Consider the following 10,994-nt stretch of genomic DNA (forward strand, 5'->3'; position numbering starts at 1 on the left):
TGTTTAAAGTTATCTATTTCTAATGCCAATTTCTTTATCCATCAGGTTCCTAGTTACATTACTCACTATAATTTAACAGAGAAAAATAATGTAATAATAAAAAATTAGCTAATAGAATTGTGGAAAGAAAAAGAGTTTGTAGTCAGACAGTCATAACATTAATCTTATAGAGTGCTACAAGCCATGACCAGACAGCTGCTGACCAAAGACAGAATTACCACACCTGACTTAACTGACCACTGTGAACACTGAACTTTCACTGATACCTTAATTGATTAGCCCTTTCCTAAAGGTGAATTCTGAATAGAACCTGCTCTATACTAAATTAAGATTCTGTTACCAGACCCTTGATGCTATAGAATTTGGAGATGTTAATATTTATCTTTTCCTTTAAAGATTCAAGACTCAAAACACAAAAACCTTTTCCCAATTTGAAGAAAAATCAAAAGAGACCATTTAACTATAAATAATGTGAAATACCTACTGGGTATGATAGTGAAATACTAAAGATAAATTTTAATTTTATATTATTTTTGAGATGCATTTTAGAATACAATTTTGTGTAAATGATATTTTAAAATAACAAAATGAAATAGAACCTTAGTTCAAAGGCATAGCGTTCCCAGTTCTCAACTCTGGAGGGTGGGAAATGCTCAGGTAACCTTGGTAACATCAATGAGAGTAGTGTATCCAGAATAACAAGGGCTTTCTTCAGTTCTGTCATGCACAAGTTAGGCCAGACCAAGGGTAGTAGCTCCGTTTTTGAGTTCTGCACTTAGAGAAGGTTGTGGTAAAGGTGGCATAATCCAGTGAAGATTCCTGGGATGGTAGATGGAGTTGGAGTCATTTATCCTAATACAGAGAAAACTTGGGTTAGACATATTTTTAACTGCTTTCAAGTAGGTAAAAATAGATACTTTTCACTGATTCAAGGGTTTAAAAATATACATTTCTTTTTCATAATTGAATTTTTTTTTGGTTGTGTTCAGGATCAGAACAAAGACATTTCAGTTTGTACATAATTATTAACATGTATACCAAGGTTCTATTTCCAGAGTTCTCTGAAAAATATGTTCACAATCTATAAAATAAACACTTTCTTGTATGTGGAAAATAAAATAAAATAAAATAAAATAACAAAATGAGCCATGTCTGAAAAATCTTAGGAGTAAAATTCAATCATTGACTTGTAATAAATAAAGAGCTCTGGAATGAAAGACAAAGTGGTCAACAACTCAATACTAGAGAAGAGGGAATCCATAGACAAAGAGATATAGTGTTTTAATCAGCTTTTTCACAGCTGTGACTAAAAGAGCTGACCAGTGCAATTGTAGAGGAGGAAAAGTTTATTTGGAGGCTTATGGTTTTAGAGTTCTCAGTCCCATAGATAGCCAGGTCCATTTCTCAGGGCTCACAGTGAGGTTGAACATCATGGTGGAGGAGTATGTCAGAGGGAAGCAACTCACATGGTGATCAGAAAGTAGAGAGAGACACTCTACTCTTCAGCTACAAAATATATACCCATAGCCAGTCCCCCAATTAAACTACTTCCTCCAGCCATAACCCACCTGCCTCTAGTTACCACTCAGTTAATCCCAGCAGGGATTAATTCCCTGATTGGGTTAAGACTGTCACAACCCTATCATTTCTCCTCTGAACCTTCTTGTATTGTCTCACACATGAGCTTTTGGGAGACATCTCACATCCAAACCATAACATGTAACTTAAATTACTCTCTCATATGTTATAACAAATCAGTTTGTAAGACAAATGCAAATTAAAATTATATTGTGATACTTTCTTTTCATTGAGCAGATTATCAATTTATCAGAAGTTTACTGATTCTCATGAGGCCGAATGAAAATAGGCACCCTGTTGTTTGTGGGAATCAGAACATAGCACATCCCCTATGGAGGAATTGTAATGATTGAATTTAAAAACTTTTCATAAGAACTATTATCCCTATTTACCATAACATGATTTTATAAATAGTATCATCATGCATCATTAGAATACCAGGTTGAAATAATTATCTTAAATCATGTGATAGAACAGTATATGACTTTTAATTTAAAACAAAAGAGAGACAGTATAGTGCATAAATATGGTATTATCCAAAGTTTAATATTAAGTGAAAGAAAAAGAACAAGGAAACTTGTATCATGCTACTATTAAACAAAATATATTCAGTATGTTTGTGCAAAACATACATTGGGAAAGAATGGTCTTACTGCCTTTTAGGTAGAATAATTTTTATATGTTCTTTGACTACTTGGTGTTTTCTTTGGTCAGAATTTGTGTATGCTTTCACAGATTCAAGACAGAAATGCACAATTTTTATATGTTGAGACTAGGGTAAAAAATGAATTCTGATTCTAGAGAGAAGCATGATTTACTAGGTTAGAGAGAATCAGGTTTAATTTAGTGAATGAAAAATTACTAGAATGAATAAGTTCTACAGGTTCTGGCCATTCACAAATCTGTATGTGTAAGAATTTATATATAACATAAATGTGTGTATATTTATATATGTGTATACTTTGTATATTTAAATATATATTTATGTATGTATATAATTTATATATAGTATACAAATTTCTTATGTACTTGTGTCTATATTATAGATATATACTAATATATATATACAAGCTCACAGACATATAAATGCAGTAGCATATCTGATTATATATATTTTTTCTCTTTTTTAAATTATTAGTTGTTCAAAACATTACATAGTTCTTGACATATCATATTTCAAACATTTGATTCAAGTGGGTTATGAACTCTCATTTTTTCACATCAGTTACACATCCACGTTTTTACATATTGCAATACTACTGTCTGTTGTATTCTGTTGCCTTTCCTATCCTCTACTATCCCCCTCCCCTTGCATCCCCTCCCAACTTCTCTCTCTACCCCATCTACTGTAATTCATTTCTCTCCCTTGTTTATTTTCCCTTTCCCCTCACTTCCTCTTATATGTAATTTTGTATAACAATGAGGGTCTCCTTCCATTACCATGCAATTTCCCTTCTCTCTCCCTTTTCCTCCCACCTCTCATCCCTGTTTAATGTTAATCTTCTTCTCATGCTCTTCCTCCCTGCTCTGTTCTTAGTTGCTCTCCTTATATCAAAGAAGACATTTGGCATTTGTTTTTTAGGGATTGGCTAGCTTCACTTAGCATAATCTGCTCTAATGCCATCCTTTTCCCTGAAAATGCCATGATTTTGTGTATAAATGCCACATTTTTTTTATCCATTCATCTATTGAAGGGAATCTAGGTTGGTTCCACAGTTTAGCTATTGTGAATTGTGCTACTATGAACATCGATTTAGCAGTATCCTTATAGTATGCTCTTTTAAGGTCTTCAGGGAATAATCCAAGAAAGGGAATAGCTGGGTCAAATGGTGGTTCCATTCCCAGCTTTCCCAGGAATCTCCATACTGCTTTCCAAATTGGCCGCACCAATTTGCAGTCCCACCAGCAATGTACATGTGTACCCTTTTCCCCACATCCTCACCAGCACTTGTTGTTGTTTGACTTCATAATGGCTGCCAATCTTACTGGAGTGAGATGGTATCTTAGGGTGGTTTTGATTTGCATTTCTCTGACTGCTAGAGATGTTGAGCATTTTTTCATGTACTTGTTGATTGATTGTATGTCCTCCTCTGAGAAGTGTCTGTTCAGGTCCTTGGCCCATTTGTTGATTGGGTTATTTGTTTTCTTATTGTTTAATTTTTTGAGTTCTTTATATACTCTGGATATTAGGGCTCTATCTGAAGTGTGAGGAGTAAAAATTTTTCCCAGAATGTAGGCTCCCTATTTACCTCTCTGATTGTTTCTCTTGCTGAGAAAAAACTTTTTAGTTTGAGTAAGTCCCATTTGTTGATTCTTGTTTTTAACTCTTGTGCTATGGGTGTCCTATTAAGGAATTTGGAGCCCGTATGTACTTGTGTCTATATTATAGATATATACTAATTCATATATACAAGCTCACAGACATATAAATGCAGTAACATATCTGATTATATTTTAATGACAAAGAAAAATTAAAGAAAAAAAGTTTAAAAAATCTACTCATTGATGTAATTTATAGAATACAAATAGAATGGACAAAACAAAAATAGAATATAGACTTCTGGGAACACAGTTTTTGTTTCATTTGACTTTGTAACATGAATTATATTGTATAATAGCTATGCAAATTTAATTTTTAAATGAATCACTAAAATAAAAAGTAAAATGAATGACCAGAGACAGAAAATACTAAAAGGGCCTATAAAACATTTTATAATAATATTTTGACTTTGCTTGCTAGTGGTACAAAATGTAAACCCTGAATAGCTACATTTGTTAGCAGACTGCTTTTTATAATAATATTGTTCATGTCAGTGCTTTATTTATTTTCAGAAACTGTAAATGCCCTGGAAGATAAAACATGAATAATTGTGTGGGCATCATTGAGAATAGAGGTTTCTCATTATGAAGAGGCAGATACATACAAAAGACAAGTGAAGCTATGTAAAAACTCTGTCACCTTTAATTCAAATGAGAAATATAAATATCCTTAAGATACATATGCTCTATTCTAACCATTCAAAATTTCTCAGAATCTGGCTAAATTTGGAGCACTAAACATTGCTCACATAGCTTAAAGATACAATTTGCCTAAAAGTTGCCAGCCCACCTTGTAGAAATTACTGATTCTGTAAATAGGGTGAGATTTACATAAAATATCTTGATTTTAAAGAAAATAAGGGGATTGGGTATGTAGCTCAGAGGTAGCATACTTGCCAAGCACATGTAAAACCCTGGGCTAACCCTGATCACCACCAAAAAGAGAACAAGGCAGTTATTCAGACAGTCTTTGACTGCTCTATACCATGTTTCAAGAACACCAAGGTGCAGCCTAAGAAAATGTATCGCCAATCTAATCATCACAGGAATAATGATCATGTCAGATGATACATGTATTTAATGCCTGTAAATCCAAAAGTTCTAAATAAATATCAGTTCCAATTGGTCTTTCCCATTTGGGGAGAATAGAAGAAATGCTACAAGAGGAAGAATCAGTCATTTATCATGCCTTTTATTCAATATCTTGGTCTTTTAATCTAATTGTTAGCAAATAAAAAAAATTATTTCATGGAAGTATTCTAGATCTTGTGAGAAAATGAAAGAATGAAAACACAAACATGTTACTAATGTTTAGTAATAGATCCAAGTAATTATCTTCAATGTTTGATATAACACAAAGAGGGATGGAAACATATAGTATCATCTCTACAAACCAAATTGAAATAATTTGATTAATAATCTTAATTTCACTCTCAACTTATTTTCTAGAACTAAAAGAAACATAAGAGTGTGTGAAAAAGCATTGTTAGATTAAATATGGGAAATTCAGATCCTGGAATATCAACATGATAATTTAGTTTCTAACTATAGAGGAAAATAAAATTAACAAAAGTAGATTTGCAGATTCAAAGAGATCTAATATGCAAATAAACTTACTCTCTAATACATGCATTTTCTATGGATCTGAATTCAAGCAAATGATAACAATCAAACAATTAAAAGAGACTCTTTATAAGACAATTGAATAAATGCAAATATTGACTGCATATTCAACAGGATAAAGGGATGATTGATTTTGGTGTGATAATAGTTTTCTGTTTGCGCTTTAACAAAACTCTTATCATTTAGAAACACTAATTAAATCCTTATAACAGACATGATATATTGCTTTGAATTGATTTTAAATAGTCTAGGAGGAAGGGTGAATATATATACTAAAACAATATAAGCCATATAATGATAACTTAAAACTGAGTGAAGTTTTATTATTCTCTGTATTTTTTTATATTTTGAAATATTTTCATAACATTAATTTTCAAAATACAAAAAAATAGAGATAAACCAATTATTTCTACCCTTTAATGAGTCGCCTGAATTTGAAGACCTAATGATAGAACTAAAAAGGCTTGACAGATGGACATAATTTATGTGCCTGAATCTTTACAATTACTCATTAAGTAACCACATCATATAGTGAGATGTGTTGAACTTCTCTCTTACTCTCACTCAGACCAAGGACTAGGTGTTACCTAACACAGTGGAAACATTCTTAATTCTTTTAAAGATAAGCCAATAACTATACATCTTTTCTCATACATATAGTGGCTGTTAGTGGAGTTTTCTATAAAAGGGGGTTAGAAACAGCTATATAGTTAAGAGTGTGGAGGCATGCCTTTGGGATGTTAGGAGACTTTCATGGATATGGAGTTTGTTGCTGTATGAAATGATTTACAAAAATGGTAATGAAGATTGTAGGCAAAGACCTGCTCAGCACCTGCATTTGCTATTCTTTCTACTAACAAATCCTCTAGCATCTATCTTAAAGGATGTCCAAAATATAAGGGCATCCTTGCCTCAGAAAAGTAAATAAACACTGCTTTATTTTCCTCCACTTCGTGACTCAAAAACTGTGCTTCTGTTTAAGAGACAGACTGTGGCAACTTTCTTATTTGGCTTAAGCACAATGCACTAGGTTATGGAATGCCAGCAAATTACCTCATTCTATTGTTTCTGGCTTGTTGAGGGAGAGAGATGGTATTGGCTAGAACTGCATGGCCTACATTCAGGTCCAGCCTCTGCATCTTACTTACTGGTCATAGCTATAGAAAATTTAACTACTTTCTTTTGGTTCTTCCATTTCATTAACACAAAAATGAAAGGAGCCATTTTTTTAGGGCCATTGCATAGATAAAATGAGTTAGTAAGTTAAAAAGTTGTGACATATAAGAAATGTTTAATAAATGTTCATCATTTTCATCATAAGAAAATTGCTAGAATATACATTAAGAAGTTTAAGGTTGTGATCACTTGAGACAGGGAAAATATAAAAAGATTTTTCAGGGAAGTCCATACATCTCACTAGGCTGAGAAAAGGACTTGGACAGGGTGAAACACATAAAATTGACTGTCTGCTTCCTCACAGGATGCTTATGGGATGGAGATTTATAAATTTAAATCACAAAGTTCTTTGTTTTCCTTTAGATTACTTTAAACCAGCAAGGACAGTCCTATTGTGAACAGCTAAAAATTAATTTTTTCCCTTAAGAGTGAACTTTTTTAAAAAGGAACATTTAGAAAATGTACTTTTATAACCATCATTGTACACACTCTAAAATGTGCAACATAGAACAAAAAATCTTTAATATTCCTTATTTATGTATTAACTATATGTAGCATGATTAGAAAATTTAAATTAATATCTAATTCTAAATGAGATTTAAGGTATAACTAAACATAAAATATCTATTCATATTTCTGAATTACCTTTGTTAGAAAGGGAATATTTCACTTTCTTTACCTTTTCAAAATATTAGTTTATCAAAATTTTAGTTTATGCAAAAAAAAATATTAGTTTATGCAAAATTTTATAAAAATCAACATATATAAATATGGGTTATGCATTTGTTTCTTAATATTTAAAATGCTAAATACCTCAATTTCATGCTGCTAATGCTGATCGTGTCTGTAATTAATCTCCTAATGATTAACAAAGAACGACACTTTTAGATGTCAAATAAATGAGAATAATAGCTTTCATGAATTTTATGAAAACCAATTTATTAAATTGGTTCTTAATATCTTGGATAACTTCCAGTGGTACAAATGAATGAAATCCAAATGAAGTATTTCCTTTGAAGACAAGATTAATACATGAAAATACTCTGGAATGAAACCTATCTCTTTCACAATGGCAGTGATTTTAAAATTAAATATATGGCATTGTTTAAAATGATATGGCAAAGAATGAGGTTAAAATAACACTTTAAAAAGATGAAGGACATATTTAATAATGTAAGATGATTTTCAAACATAGTATGGGACACTTAACTTCCAGAAGCCACTTTAACGAGAAATGCTTAGAAATCTTTAAGATTCATTATTAAACAGTATTTATTTTGTTTTTGCATATTTTATTGTAAAGTCTCTTTTTCATATTCAGTGTATATTAGAGAATAAAACTAATATGATACTTTCCTACACAGTACTGAAAATAATAGAGTGACATCAAAGACAGAGCTATATTATAAAAACATGTAGACATAATTACACATTTGACAATGCAGAAATAATTATGGTACTTTTAGTAATTATTTCTTAGTAACTAATATGGGCCATACAGCAACCCAAAGCTTTCATGATTTTGTCTTTGTCTAGTTCTCCAGCCTCAATTCTCTTTGTACCTAGCACACAGATTTTGCAAGTCCATATTTAAGTATTTCCAGTTTCCTAAACTTGTCATTCTTCATAGAACCCTTAGTCTTTGTCATGAATCTTTTCACTGAATTACCATTTTTTTCTTCTTCCCTTACCTCATAATAGAATTATCAAACATTTTTCCATTCCTCTGATTGAAGGATAGAAAGCCTTGTATATTAACCTATCTCTACCAGGAGTGAACTGATCCCATTCTTCTTTGGGCTAGCACTGCGCAACAATGCAGATTACATTTTAGCATTTATATAACACCACCAAGCTGTTATGTGACAAAACTGTTTCTTCATTCTCAGCCATGGTCATTTCTCCACATGTTGCCAGCTTTGAGCCAAATCATTGATTATTGAGTTCATGCTGTGATTTAGCTAATACTATAAGTCCATTGCATGATTATTAATAGTAAATTTTAAGATTCAGATATTGTGAACATTTATTAGATCATTCTTATGTATTTTAGAGATAATTTAAGACATATTAATACCTTGTGGGGACTGTAGATTTTATCTATGTCAACCTAGTCTTGATAACATTTATGATAGATACTGTTGGATAGAAACTTCTACAATGATGAAAAAGTTCTGTATCTGAGGAGTCCTGCCAGGTAAACAGTAGTCATAAGTACCTTATGAGCAGTTTAAATGACCCATGTGACTAAGAAGATAAGTTGGAATCTCATTTTAATTTAATTTATATTTAAATATATTTAATTTAATTTATATTTAAATTTAAGAAGCCATATATCATATAAACTAGTGGCTACTTATCAGACAACATCACTCTAGATAGTTAATGTTAGAATTCAAATATTTTCAATGTCACACCATGTACCATTTGTGCATCCTAATGCCATTCAATCAAATAACTCCCTATACTTACCTGGCAAGAAAGATACCATGATCACAAAGGTGGCTTTCCAAAGACAAGACTTATCCATTGTACCCCAGAAGTGCCCAGCCCTGCATTTTTCAAATGTGAGAAACTCAGCTGCATAATTTGGGGGATAGTGGGGACTGTATGTGCTATCTTCCCTACAAAAAAGAAAGAAAGAAAGAAAGAAAAAGAAAAAAGAAAAATATCAGCCAAAACCTTTCTAAACAGATGTTTTCCCAGAGACATTTCTGTGTACTAGGAATTTAAAGATAATACCATTCATTCTTAAAACCCTGATGATTTTTTTTTCTTTTGAAGGAACAGTTGTGATTCTATCCACCTCTAATCTGGCACATCTTTGAAACATTGCCTTTATCTCATCTCTTTCATAAAAAGTGACTAATTTGCAGACAAAAGAAAGAAAAGTTAAGAATACAAAGTAAGCTATGTGAAACAAGAAAACAAATATGAAAGATAAGTAAAGATACTGATGATACAATAAAAAATTCAAAATTAATTTAGTAGAATACAGGTGAAACCAAAATAATATTAGAATGATAAACATTTTAAGAAATAATCTTTTAGATTTTTCTAAATTTAAATTTAAAACTGCAGATATTAGATTCTATAGATTTAAAACTTGTTTTATAAAATATTATCCCTTCTAGCCTACGTGCTTGGTGAGAATATATATCATTTCTTACTTGTACTAGTGCTCTTTCACCAAGAAAACTGGTTGCCTCTCCATAGGAAGCTCTCAGTAAATATTAGATAAAAGACAAATTTAATCCCTGTGTCCTGAGCAATATAATAAAAAAAAATTAATCTTCATAAAAACATATTGATGAAACTAAACAATTAAAATACAATAAATATTGTAATCAAATTTGGAACTGCAGACCTTTTACATGGCAGTAGCATCAATATAATATTTATCATCAAGAGGAGATAATAATAGTGCAAATATCCTTCAAGTGATAAGGTAAACTGAGAGAACAAGTAATTTAGTTTATATAGGCAAACCATTATTCATATGTCTAATTTTCTTTTTCTTCCTCTGGGTTAACCAGTATTTGAGTTCCATGTCTTACTTTTTCCCAATCGTTTAATGAATGCATGCAATAATAATGGGGATGTGTGTGTTTATAGGTGTATACTTACCTGTAAATGTTTACATAACTTACATAGGTTTTGTTTATACAAGAAGAAGGCCGTCAGTTCAGGAAGATGGTATTTGTATTAGTCAAAGATCCCAGAAAGACATAACCAATAAAATACAAATGTAATGTAAGAGAGAAGATGTATTAGGGAACTAGTTCACAAAATTACTATGGCTGAGAAGTCTCGTGATGGGTTGTCTATTGTCTAGAGACCCTGGGATGTCATAGGGTGGCTCAGTTCAAGTCCAATAGACAGCACCAGGAAGTTAGTGGAATAATTTATTTATTATTTTTTCTGAAATCCTGGGAACCCTGGGAGGACACTGCTGATGTAAGTCCTGGAATCCTAGTACTGGAAGGCCTGGAGTCCTATGTCCAAATCAGGAGACCTAGCTCTTCACCTTTGTATTTGTTCTCTTTGTCTCTAGCTCATTAGATGATGCCCAATTAATGGAAGCAGGTTTTCCACATCTTGTCCACTCAGATTTACATAACTCCTCAAGCAAACACCTCCTTGGATATACCTAATGTATATATTTTCCAGGTTTCTAGTTATTCTTTAATGTAGTCAAGTTGATACTAAAATCATCACAGTTTTCTCTAAGAAAATAAAAAAGAGCGAAGAATGCTTAAGACTATGTTCATATTTCATTTCATTAAACATTCATTAAG

The 10,994-nt window shown here is 31.7% G+C and overlaps 1 non-coding gene across 1 annotated transcript; it reads left to right on the forward strand.

Annotated features, from left to right (window-relative positions):
- The first annotated feature begins 9,160 nt into the window (after window positions 1–9,160).
- On the forward strand, window positions 9,161–9,323 carry LOC125616351. Its single transcript, XR_007346974.1, has one exon. It is a non-coding gene; the product is annotated as a U1 spliceosomal RNA (small nuclear RNA).
- Window positions 9,324–10,994: the final 1,671 nt, after the last annotated feature.

The sequence above is a fragment of the Marmota marmota genome, unplaced genomic scaffold, assembly GCF_001458135.2.
Source record: "Marmota marmota marmota unplaced genomic scaffold, marMar, whole genome shotgun sequence".
In the NCBI taxonomy this organism is placed as follows: domain Eukaryota; kingdom Metazoa; phylum Chordata; class Mammalia; order Rodentia; family Sciuridae; genus Marmota; species Marmota marmota.